Source organism: Arachis hypogaea, chromosome 5 (assembly GCF_003086295.3).
Source record: "Arachis hypogaea cultivar Tifrunner chromosome 5, arahy.Tifrunner.gnm2.J5K5, whole genome shotgun sequence".
NCBI lineage: Eukaryota > Viridiplantae > Streptophyta > Magnoliopsida > Fabales > Fabaceae > Arachis > Arachis hypogaea.
Genome location: NC_092040.1, coordinates 42,320,176 through 42,333,166, shown reverse-complemented (window position 1 = coordinate 42,333,166; position 12,991 = coordinate 42,320,176).

Here is a 12,991-nt window from a genome sequence, read left to right as displayed (position 1 = left end):
TAAGGATCTCACTTCTATGTGGACTGGGAATTTTTTCTTTATGTTGGTGTCTGATGCATACGACTAGTGTCCCATAGATGTAAAGCTCGTTCATGATATTGGCGATGTTGGAGTTTTGCAGTACTTACAGGTATGTAAGAATGTTTATTGATTGTGTTTGTCTTTTTTTATGTGCTATTGATTGTGTAGGTGATGGGAGCTCGGCTGATGTCTATTGGCTAAACTCAAGAGTTGAAATATACGAGGGATTCATTTGATAAGGCTAGCATGGACTAGGTTTTGCGTGAGAATGCAGAAAAAAGTGATAAGCTTCGGGAGGCATTGGATCATGTTACATCATTGGAAGAAAAGTTGAAGCTTGTTGACGATGCTGGTAAAATATTAGAAAAAATAAGATAAGTTTGGAGTTTAGTATTGTGGTGTTAAGCCTTGAAAAGAAAAATTTGGAAAGCAGTAAAGAAGATCATGGCCTGGAGATGTTTGCTGTTGGGTTCAAGAGAGCTGTGGAAAAGGTGAGGTTCTTGGCTCCGGAAATGCACTTGGCTGCGATGGACCCATGCCAGGTCGTGGTGGGTGGAGAGTTGATAGATGATGAGGACCAGGACCAAGAAGGGGAGGGTGAGAATCCTAGTTACCATGCAATTAGTTTGTGAGACAATTGACTTAGAAGTTTATTATTTTGTTTGTAATTGTTGTGTTTTGGTATTTTGAAGAACTGATGGCTTGAGTGTAACTCAATCAAGTACTGTTTTCTTTTAGTTTTTGGTATGTCTGAGTGTTGACAAATATTTGGTTTGGATATGTAGAAGCGGGATATAGCTTTTGTTTGTAGTAAAGTATTGTTTCAGATGTTGGTTTGATATTTTGAACGATCGTAATGCTAATATCTTTTTGGTGATTGCTTGTATGATTTTATTATTCATACTTAGTTTGTTTGGATTTTCTTGGTTAGTTTTGAGGGATATTGTAAGATTTGTAAATGCGAATATGATCATCATATGGAGTTTTCAGATTTATTTGAATAAATAGGTTTGTTGAAAACAATGGACAATTATCATTGTTGTTGTATGACTTATAGGGAGGTTTGGAAATGAGGAATAGTAAGAAAATTGTAGTGAGGTATATAGTTTTGCTTTTTGATAATGAAGAAACCTTCATGAGTTGAAGGTGCAGGAGGTGTGCCTCATTCAAATCTCTCTAGAAAAATCCAACTTAGGAATAAAATCTGGTAGTAGAAGAAAGAGTACATCACCTTGTCCTGTCTTATAAACCTAACTATAATGAAATTTTAAAGATGAAATGTTCTATGTACTTGGAAGATCATTGCCTGATAATGTTTGTAGTTTATATGCTCCTCGTTCGATGACCTTTGATACTTGAAAAAAGGCTTTCCTAGTTGGCACTTAATTTTCTATGACCTTATAGTTTGTGTGCTTCTTTTGTTTTTTTGAGGATGAAGTCTCCTTCATGGAATGACCTCGGCTTGATTCTCTTATTGTACTTACGAGCTATAGAAAGTTGAGTTACGTATTTTTGGATTAGTGCTTGATTTCAAATTTCATCTACTAAGTCCAGATCAGTGGCTCGTAGTTCAGCGTTTGCATCGTAGGTAAAGTTGTGTGTTCGGCTGGATTGGTGTGATACTTCACTCGGTATCATAACATCATAACCATATACTAGTCTAAAAGGAGTCTCTTTGGTTGATGATTGTTCTATTGTATTATAGCTCCATAGGATTTCTGGAATGAGCTCGGCCCATTGTCTTTTAGAATCGTCTAGTTTTTTCCAAAGTGCCTGCAATATAACCTTACTGGCAGTCTTAGCTAGACCATTAGTTTGAGGATGCTCTACAGATAAAAATTGATGAATAACTCTAAAATTTTGTAAAAAAATTGTGAATTTTTGGTCTATGAAGTGTCTGCCGTTATTAGTTATAATGGAGTGAGGTATACCGAATCTACATATTATATTTTTCCAAACAAAAGGTATCATTTTTCCAGAATTGATTTTTGCCAAAGGTATAGGCTCTATCTATTTTGTGAAGTAATCTATAGCAACAATTAAGAATTTAACCTGGCTTGGTGCTTGTGGGAGAGGACCGAGAATGTCTAGCCTCCACTTATTAAAGCGCTAGCTCATCTCTGATGTATGTAATTGTTTAGTTGGGTTGTGAATGATTGGGGCATGGCGCTGGCAGTGGTTGCAATACTTGTCTTTGTTCATGCAATCTTTTTGTAGTGTAGGCTAATAGTACCTTGGTCTTAGTATTTTGGATGCTAAGCTTCTACCCCCTATCTGTGTGCCGCATACCCCTTCATAGACTTCATCTATGGAGAGCTTAGCATTATCGTTGTTTTGGCACTTTAGCACGGGTCTTGAAAATCCTCGCTTGTATAACTTGGTTCCTATTATTGTAAAGAAGTTTGATTGCCTTTTGAATTTTCGTTTGTCCTTAATATACTCAGGTATTATTTCTATTTGTAAGTACTGGATGAATGGTTCTCCCTAGTCTTCTTCCTATAAAATACTTAAGACATATGTTAATGTGACACTGGGTGCATCCAGTGTTGATTGTGATAAACTTGATTGATAGGTTAGACTTCTAGTAGTTGCAAGTCTTGATAGAATATCAGCTTGGAAATTTTATTCCCGAGGTATATGAGAAATTTCAAAATTTAAAAAATAGGAGATAAGGTTGTTGACAATTTAATTGTATTTTTGGAGTAGCATATCCCTTACTTGGGAAGTATACCTGTTACTTGTTGTACAACCAGTAAGGAGTCACTGGTGCACGAAATTGCAATCACACTTTTTGCAATCCGCACAACTAACCAGCAAGTGCACTGGGTCGTCCAAGTAATACCTTACGTGAGTAAGGGTCGATCCCACGGAGATTATTGGTTTGAAGCAAGCTATGTTTATTTTATTATTCTTAGTCAGGATTTCAATTAAAATTATCAGTTTGAATTATTAGAAAAATAAAAGAGCGTGAATTAATTACTTGTAATGCAGTAATGGAGAATATGTTGGAGTTTTGGAGATGCTTTGTCCTCTGAATTTTTGTAATGTAATATTCCATGCATGGAAAAGTGCAAAGTTCCCTCCATGGCAAGCTGTATGTAGGGTGTCACCATTGTCAGTGGCTACCTCCCATCCTCTCAGTGAAAACGGTCCAGATGCTCTGTCACAGTACGACTAATCAGCTGTTGGTTCTCGATCATGTTGGAATAGGATCCATTGATCCTTTTGCGTTTGTCATCACGCCCAGCAATCGCGAGTTTGAAGCTCGTCACAGCCATTCAATCCTTGAATCCTACTCGGAATACCACAGACAAGGTTTAGACTTTCCGGATCCTCAAGAGTGGCCGCCATCAATTCTAGCTTATACCACGAAGATTCTGATTAAGGAATCTAAGAGAAGCTCATTCAATCTGATGTAGAACGGAGGTGTTTGTCAGACACACGTTCATGAATTGAGGAAGGTGATGAGTGTCACGGATCATTGATAAACCCCATTTGTAGGGTTTATCTTGTAGTGATTTTTGGGGATTTTATCACATTTTACCCACATTTATTCAACGAAATAGCATGGTTTTGTATATTCTCCTTTAATTGTACTTGAATATGAAAACATGCTTTTTAGGTCTTAAAATAAATAAATTTAATTCACCTTGACTCCGTTAGATGCCTTGATATGTTTGTTAAGTGATTTAAGATTTAGGAGGCAAAGATTGGATCAAGGGAATGAAGAAAGAAAGCATGAAAAGTTGGAGAACTTATGAAGAAATGAAAGAACCAGAAAGCTGTCAAGCCGACCTTTTCGCACTTAAATGACCATAACTTGAGCTACAGAGGTTCAAATGATGCGGTTCTAGTTGGGTTGGAAAGTTAACATCCAAGGCTTCGAAACCATATAAGATTTGCCATAGTTGCATCACGCATAAGGGCGCGCACACGCACGGTACGCGGACGCGCCGATGGTGGCACATGACCCACTTAATGCAACACGTGGTCAGCGATTTTAGAAGCCTTGTGGGCCCAATCCAACTCATTTCTGATGCTATTTAAGCCAAGGATTGAAGGGGAATCAATATACTCTCATACTTTTGACCATTAGTCATAGTTTAGTTTTAGAAGTAGTTTCTAGAGAGAGAAGCTCTCACTTCTCTCTAGGATTAGGATTAGGATTAGGTTTAGTTATTAGATCTAGATTTTAATTCATCTTCTTCTACTTCTATCTTCTCAATTCCTTGTTGTTACATTCATTGTTCTTCCATTCTTTTATTGTAATTTCCTTTATGTTGTTCTTGCATTTTGTTGTAGATCTACTATTGTTCCTTCCATTTCCTTTCAATTCAATAAGAGGTAATTCATAATAATTGTTCTTCTTTGCTTTTCTATTGTTGATCTCTTGCCTTTGTAGTTAGATCTCTCTTTAATTCTTGTAATTTATGTTGCTTACTTTTATTTTCTTTTATGTGTTTGTTGAAATGCCTCTTCTAGATATAGTATAGATTTTGTTCCTCTTGGCCTAGGTAGAGTAATTAGTGACACTTGAGTTATCTAATTCCTTTGTTGATTGGTAATTGGAGAGATTGCTAATTGGTTTGGAGTGCACTAAAGCTAGTCTTTCCTTGGGAGTTGGCTAGGACTTGTGGCTCAAGTCAATTCATCCACTTGACTTTCCTTTATTTAGTAAGGGTTAACTAAGTGGTAGCAATGAACAATTCTCATCACAATTGAGAAGGATAACTAGGATAGGACTTCTGATTTTCATACCTTGCCAAGAGCCTTTTATAGTTGTTAGTTTATTTTCATTGCCATTTACTTTTCATGCTTCTTATCCAAAACCCCAAAACACATCACAACCAATAACAAGACACTTCATTACAATTCCTAGGGAGAACGACCCGAGGTTTAAATACTTCGGTTTATAAAATTAGGGGTTTGTTACTTGTGACAAACAATCTTTTGTATGAAAGGATTTTTGATTGGTTTGGAAACTATACTTGCAACGAGAATTCATTTGTGAAATTCCATACCGTCAAAAAAATCCAATCATCAAAATGGCGCCGTTGCCGGGGAGTTGCAATGGTGTTATGTTATTGGTTATTGTATATATGTGAATATTGTGAATAGCTTGATTTTTTTTGGATTGCTTGCTAGTTAGGACTTTGTTTCATTATTTCTTAGTAGTTTTTGTTTTTATTTTCTCTTTTCACTATGAATTCTCATTTTGGCTATGAGTGTGATTACAACTATGTTGTAGGAAGTGGAGATTACAATGAAGATGTGTATCAAGGATGGAACAATCAAAGGTGGGAGGAGCCATATGCATATGATCAATCTTCAAGGCAACAACCCCCACCAATGCACTATGAAGAAGAGCCATTCTTTGATGCATACCAATCCAATGGCTATGGTGAATCACCTTGTGACTTTCAAGAACCACCACCATATGCCTATGAACCATATCCTCAAGATAACCCTAAACCATACTCACAAGCCCCTTCTTACCAACCACCTTCATATGACCCTAATCCATATACATCCTACCAACAACCATATGAGCCATATGAACCACATATAGAGCCACCACAATTCCAACATCAACATTTTCAAGAGCCACCTCCCCCACATTATTACCAAGATGAACCACCTCCAATATGTGAAAATTTTCAACCACAAGATGAATTCTACCTTCCACCACAACCTCACATGGAAGAATACTTATGTCCATCGATCCAAGAGCCATATGATCCCTATCATGATATCCAAGAGGAACAAGAGTCAAGGGATCGTCTCAAGGAAGCATTGGATCAATTTCAAGCAACCATGGAGTGTGTTGTGCAACAAGTGGAAAGAGTGGAAAATATTGAACCACTACAACTCTACCAAGAAGAACCACCTTCCTATTATGAACCCTTTCCCCAAAATGATGAACCCTTCCACCCACCCCAACCTCTAATGGATGAAACCCTTGGTGTTCTTGTTCAAGGGAAAGAAGAGATGAAAAGGGATGTGCAAAATTTCATGGCCGCCTTGGATGCGGTAACAAATCAATTAGCATCCCAATGCTTGAACACTCAAGGAACTCCCGTGGCTACATGTGGAGAATCAAATGAAGAACATAGCATGAAGGAGAGATTGGAAACGCCGGTGGAAAATGAGGGAAGTTGCTTTGTATTGGAACAATTGGAGGAAGCTTTAATTGCTGAAGAGAAGGAGGAAGTGGTAAAAGACTTAGGAGATGCAGAGCTTCCATGGGAACATAGAGTTGAAGAAAACCCCTCCAAGATGATTGAAATTGATGCTAGAGAGGGATGTGCACAACCTCCAAGGCATATTCCATATGAAGACTTGGATGGGATACAACAAGAATTGAGTTCCCATGGCAATGAAGAGCAAGCATCAAGTCCTAGTGGTGGAGAATCCTTTAAACTTGAAGAACCTTCTCCCGGTGCATTTGAAAATATTGTGGAGGTAAACTTCTTTCACCCCCCCAATTATAGTTTGATTAAGGGAAAATGCTTAGATAATATTAATGAACAAAGGAATGAATTAGAGAAATCTTGTGAAGAGGTAGAAGTCCTTAGAAATAGAAAGATGGGAGTGGAATACGCTTTGTCAAGATCGTTGGAAGCATCTTTGCCTAGGTTGTCATCTACACCTTCACTTGAGTGGGTAAAATTCATTTCTATTAGCTTTATTGTCCCACTTGAGTATGGCTTGCTTGAAACGGATGGTCAACTTAGGATGCTTTGTGGGATGAAGCGTAAGCGAAAGATGTTTCGTGGTTGGCGTTGCAAATCAAGGCTCATTATGGTTGATGCATCAAACATGAGATATAAAGGTTAGAGTAGTGCTCAAATAGATGGGTCTAGGAGGATTGTTGGCCATTATATGGAGAATTCACCTTACTCACCACCCGGTTGGACTAATAATAATGATCAACCTCAAGACGGGTGTGAAAACAAAGTGTGGGATCCCAGATTAGAAAAAGAGGACCAACTTTGGGAGCCCCAAGCTTGTGAAGAACTCCATCAAGACTTGGCTCAATCCATGAATAATCTTGGGGCATAATGGAGAACCAAGCATTGGTGGGAGTTCCAAGATGAGTACAAGCACAAGCCACCTTGAGAGGAGCTCCCCATAAGTCCAACTTAAGGACAATAAACAAAAGTGCTAGGTTGGCCACCAAAAAGGAAAAAAGGAAAAGTTTCTAAATGGGGCAACAAACAAGTCATCCGCACAACCTTTTGAAGAAGCTCATCAATTGTAGCAACCCGTCCACCTTGCTCTTCTTTGCATGCACCGAGGACGGTGCAATCTTCAAGTGTGGAGAGGTCGTCTGACCGATCTCCGTAGGTAACAATTTCCTTGTCCAACACCAGTTCTTAGTTTTCATTGTTAGATTAGTTATTGCATTGCATGATAGGTTGCATGTTAGTTAGAATTTGTACATATTTTTACCACTTCTTTCTTATTAGGACTACTTGGTTAGGGTGATGATTTTCTTTCCAAGAAACTGTTTTAGGGCACCCTACCAATTTGAAAAAGAAAATTTGTGGAACTTGCTTGAAAGAATTTATTTTGGAACATGGTTTTTGAGCTAAGAACACAAGCTTGTGAGTTTTGAGCCTAATGGTGTGGTTATATTTTATAACCACTTATTTTTTCTTCTTGTGTGCATTATTCTCTTTCTATGAATGTAATCTTTGATTTGTTTGATTCTTTATGTCCATTATTTTGTGTATTCATGCATTTATATGAGTGAGGCCATTGTTTCATTAGCTCACTTACCCAAATGGCCCTACCTTCTATCTTCCTTTGTTAGCCAAATTTGAGCCTATGATTAACCCACTTTGTTCTTAATTTAGCACATTACAAGCCTTAAAGCGAAAAACAATAAATGTCCTTAATTTGGATCTTTGATTGGCTTAGGCTAGTGTGTGTGAGTATCATTCAAGTGTGGGAATCTTGGGACATTGGGTGAATAAAAGGGTAGCTTTGTATTTTTATTGAAAATATTGGGAATTGGGTACATGCTCATATATTGATCAAATGTATAGACCTTATGCATTGATGTTCTTGTATATAGAAAGAAAAAAATGAGAAAAACAAAAGAAAAAGAAAAGAAAAATAATATGAAAAAGGAAAAGAAAAAAATAGAAAAAGAAAGAAAAAGAAGAAAAAGAAAGAAATAAAAAGGGGACAAAATGCCCCAAAGCAAAGTGTAGCTCAATAAAATCAATGCATGAGTGTTGTGAAATGAAAATGGATACATGAGTATATGAAAAAGTGAAAAATGGGTAGTTAGGTTAGAACTTAATTGTATAGGATGTCATAGGTTAGGTGAGAAGTTTAAGCTTATCAAAGATTCAAATTTCAAGCTCACTTAACCATATATGCATCATACCTTGACCCTAGCCCCATTACAACCAAAGAAAAGACCTCATGATACTTGTATGCATGCATTGAATAATTGTTGATTGTTAGATGAAAAACAAATCTTGGAAAGCATGATTAGGGGAGAATTGAGAGAATCAACCCCAAACACCGAGCGACTAGAGTGCAAACACTTCCGGTGAGGGTTCGATGCTCAACTCCTTAATTCCCGGCTTTCATGAGCGTTCTTTTTGCAAGTCTATTTGAACTTCATTTCCATACTTGAATTGGTAGGATTCATGAATCGTCATATGACCTTAGCCCTACCCGTTTATACATGCACTTGGAGGATTGATTTATTTTTAATCAAGTAGGTAAAACCATTTTGCATTTAGTTGCATCCATTTAGATAGTTGCATATAGTTTAGGTTGCATATAGTTTATTTACAGGGAATAAATGTTGATACCCTTTGTTTCTCTATTGGCTCAAGCATGAGGACATGCTTGGTTTAAGTGTGGGGAGGTTGATAAACCCCATTTGTAGGGTTTATCTTGTAGTGATTTTTGGGGATTTTATCACATTTTACTCACATTTATTCAACGAAATAGCATGGTTTTGTATATTCTCCTTTAATTGTGCTTGAATGTGAAAACATGCTTTTTAGGTCTTAAAATAAATAAATTTAATTCACCTTGACTCCATTAGATGCCTTGATATGTTTGTTAAGTGATTTAAGGTTTAGGAGGCAAAGATTGGATCAAGGGAATGAAGAAAGAAAGCATGAAAAGTTGGAGAACTCATGAAGAAATGAAAGAACCAGAAAGCTGTCAAGCCGACCTCTTCGTACTTAAACGACCATAACTTGAGCTACAGAGGTTCAAATGATGCGGTTTCAGTTGGGTTGGAAAGCTAACATCCAGGGCTTCGAAACCATATAAGATTTGCCATAGTTGCATCACGCATAGGGGCGCGCACGTGCACGGTACGCGGACGCACCGATGGTGGCACATGACCCATTTAATGCAACACGTGGTCAGCGATTTTAGAAGCCTTGTGGGCCCAATCCAACTCATTTCTGATGCTATTTAAGCCAAGGATTGAAGGGGAATCAATATACTCTCATACTTTTGACCATTAGTCATAGTTTAGTTTTAGAAGTAGTTTCTAGAGAGAGAAGCTCTCACTTCTCTCTAGGATTAGGATTAGGATTATGTTTAGTTATTAGATCTAGATTTTAATTCATCTTCTTCTACTTCTATCTTCTCAATTCCTTGTTGTTACATTCATTGTTCTTCCATTCTTTTATTGTAATTTCCTTTATGTTGTTCTTGCATTTTGTTGTAGATCTACTATTGTTCCTTTCATTTCCTTTCAATTCAATAAGAGGTAATTCATAATAATTGTTCTTCTTTGCTTTTCTATTGTTGATCTCTTGCCTTTGTAGTTAGATCTCTCTTTAATTCTTGCAATTTATGTTGCTTACTTTTATTACCTTTTATGTGTTTGTTGAAATGCCTCTTCTAGATATAGTATAGATTTTGTTCCTCTTGGCCTAGGTAGAGTAATTAGTGACACTTGAGTTATCTAATTCCACTGTTGATTGGTAATTGGAGAGATTGCTAATTGGTTTGGAGTGCACTAAAGCTAGTCTTTCCTTGGGAGTTGGCTAGGACTTGTGGCTCAAGTCAATTCATCCACTTGACTTTCCTTTATTTAGTAAGGGTTAACTAAGTGGTAGCAATGAACAATTCTCATCACAATTGAGAAGGATAACTAGGATAGGACTTCTGATTTTCATACCTTGCCAAGAGCCTTTTATAGTTGTTAGTTTATTTTCATTGCCATTTACTTTTCATGCTTCTTATCCAAAACCCCAAAACACATCACAACCAATAACAAGACACTTCATTACAATTCCTAGGGAGAACGACCCGAGGTTTGAATACTTCGGTTTATAAAATTAGGGGTTTGTTACTTGTGACAAACAATCTTTTGTATGAAAGGATTTTTGATTGGTTTGGAAACTATACTTGCGACGAGAATTCATTTGTGAAATTCTATGCCATCAAAAAAATCCAATCATCAATCATCACCTTCTTCATAGTTAAGCGCGAATGAACATCTTAGATAGGAACACACACGTTTGAATGGAGAAATAGAAACAATTGCATTAATTCATCGAGACGCTGCAGAGCTCCTCACCCCCAACAATGGAGTTTAGAGACTCATGCCGTCAAAGTGTATAAAATTCAGATCTAAAAATGTCATCAGATATAAAATAAGTCTCTAAAAGTTGTTTAAATAGTAAAATAGTAACCTAGGTTTACAGAAAATGAGTAAACTAAGATAATTGGTGCAGAAATCCACTTCTGGGGCCCACTTGGTGTGTGCTAGGGTTGAGACTTAAGCCTCTCATGTGTTGGGCTGTTTTTGGAGTTGAACGCCAGGTTGTAACGTGTTTTGGGCGTTGAACTCCAACTTGTAACCTGTTTCTGGCGCTGGACGCCAGACTGCAACATGGAACTGGCGTTGAACGCCAGTTTACATCGTCTATCTTTGTGCAAAGTATGGACTATTATATATTTCTGGAAAGCCCTGGATGTCTAATTTCCAACCCAATTGAGAGCGCGTCAATTGGACCTCTGTAGCTCCAGAAAATCCATTCCGAGTGCAGGGAGGTCAGGATCCAACAACATCAGTAGTCCTTTTTCAGTCTAAATCGTATTTTTGCTCAGCTCCCTCAATTTCAGCCAGAAAATACCTGAAATCATAGAAAAATACACAAAATCATAGTAAAGTCCAGAAATATGATTTTTTCCTAAAAACTAATAAATTCTATTAAAAACTAATTAGAACATACTAAAATCTACATGAAATTACCCCCAAAAAGCGTATAAAATATCCGCTCATTAGTCACACTTGACATTGAGGTGTGTTATTCCAAGGGTATGAGCTAATCTTAGACCAGCTATAAGTGCTTTATATTCTGCTTGGTTATTGCTGGTGTGAAAACTAAATTGTAGAGATTGTTCTATAGGGTAGCGTTTGTTTTGAGGTACTAAGATAGAGACTGAGAGACTGAGATTCAGTATTGTGTTTGTTAGTTCAGAGACTGGTACTAAAATTTCTGTCTCTGTTTTTAAAATTTCAGTATTTCAGTACCTCCAAAAAGTAGTGACACAGGGGACTGAAATTTTTAGAGATGGAGACTGAAACTTTAATAACATTTTATACCTAAAATACTTTCATTTCAATTAATTAATTCCAATTTTACCCTTTGTGCAAATTAAATAAGAGTTTTATTCTTGTTTCAATTTCTGTCTCCTATTTTGCACCAAACAGAATACTGAGATTTATTTCAATCCTTGTCTCTTAGTCTGTCTCTCAGTCTCAGTCTTTTCGTCTTTATCTCTCCACCAAACGCTACCTAGCTGTTCCCATGCTGTTTTCGAGTAATATGCCAGCTCTGGAGCCTTGAGTTTTGGAAGCCCCATCGACATATAATGTCCATAGCTCGTTATATCAGGAAGGCTCATTGGGGGTGAATTTTGCTACGAAGTCGGCTAATGATTGAGATTTGATGGCCCCTCGTGCTTGGTACTGGATATCATACTCTGAGAGCTCCAAAGACCATTTAATTAATCTACCAGCTAATTCGGGTTGCGTTAGGATTTGTCATAAGGGGTGTTCTATTCGGACGATGATGGTGTGGCTTTGAAAATAGTGTCTCAGATGTCTTGCTGTTGTTACAAGAGCTAGAGCTAGCTTCTCTAGCTTTAGGTATTATAATTCAGCATTTTGGAGGGATTTGCTGATGAAATATACTGGTTGCTGTTGTTTGCCTGTTCCTGTCAGTAAAACAAAACTAATAGCATGGTTAGTGATAGATAAATATAAATACAAAGGTTTACCATGCTCGGGTGTTTGAAGTATTGGTGGTGAGTGTAACACCCTCACTATCAGAATGTCATGCTTCCGGCTGTGCCACTCTGATAAATTGGATATTACGATGACTCTAAACATATTTAATACTAAAATAGGAGCATATTTAAAGCTTAAAATTACATAACCTTTCAGAAACACTTTTTCGTTGAAAACATATACATATATATACATTCAGACCAAATACAATACTTTAAAAAAATTATATATACATAATAATAACTTACAAACATATATATCACAAATTTATATCCCTCTTACAAAATTGATAAAGATAAAGACGAGGAAAAAATAGTAACTAAGATAATACAAAGATATTGAATAAACAGAAAATGAAATAAACTCTTCTGAAACTTCGTCGTCCATATCCTGAAAAGGAAAAACCTGTAGGGGAGTGAGAACATCGTCCTCGCTGGTTCTCACTATAGGGTTACAGAATTGCTATAATAAGATATGTAAAATAAAACTTTTTTTAAGTACAGTGATCATTGCTTGTCTTATGTGCCCTTCCAAAAACCAAGAGTTCACATTCAAAATCCCGAAATCCTTTTTCTGTTCTTGTAAAATCTTAAAAATTTTCCTAGATAGAATGAATGACCAACATGTTCCAAGCATAGGTTTAATTAAGTCTATGTTGTAAGAGTTTGATTTTTCATACTT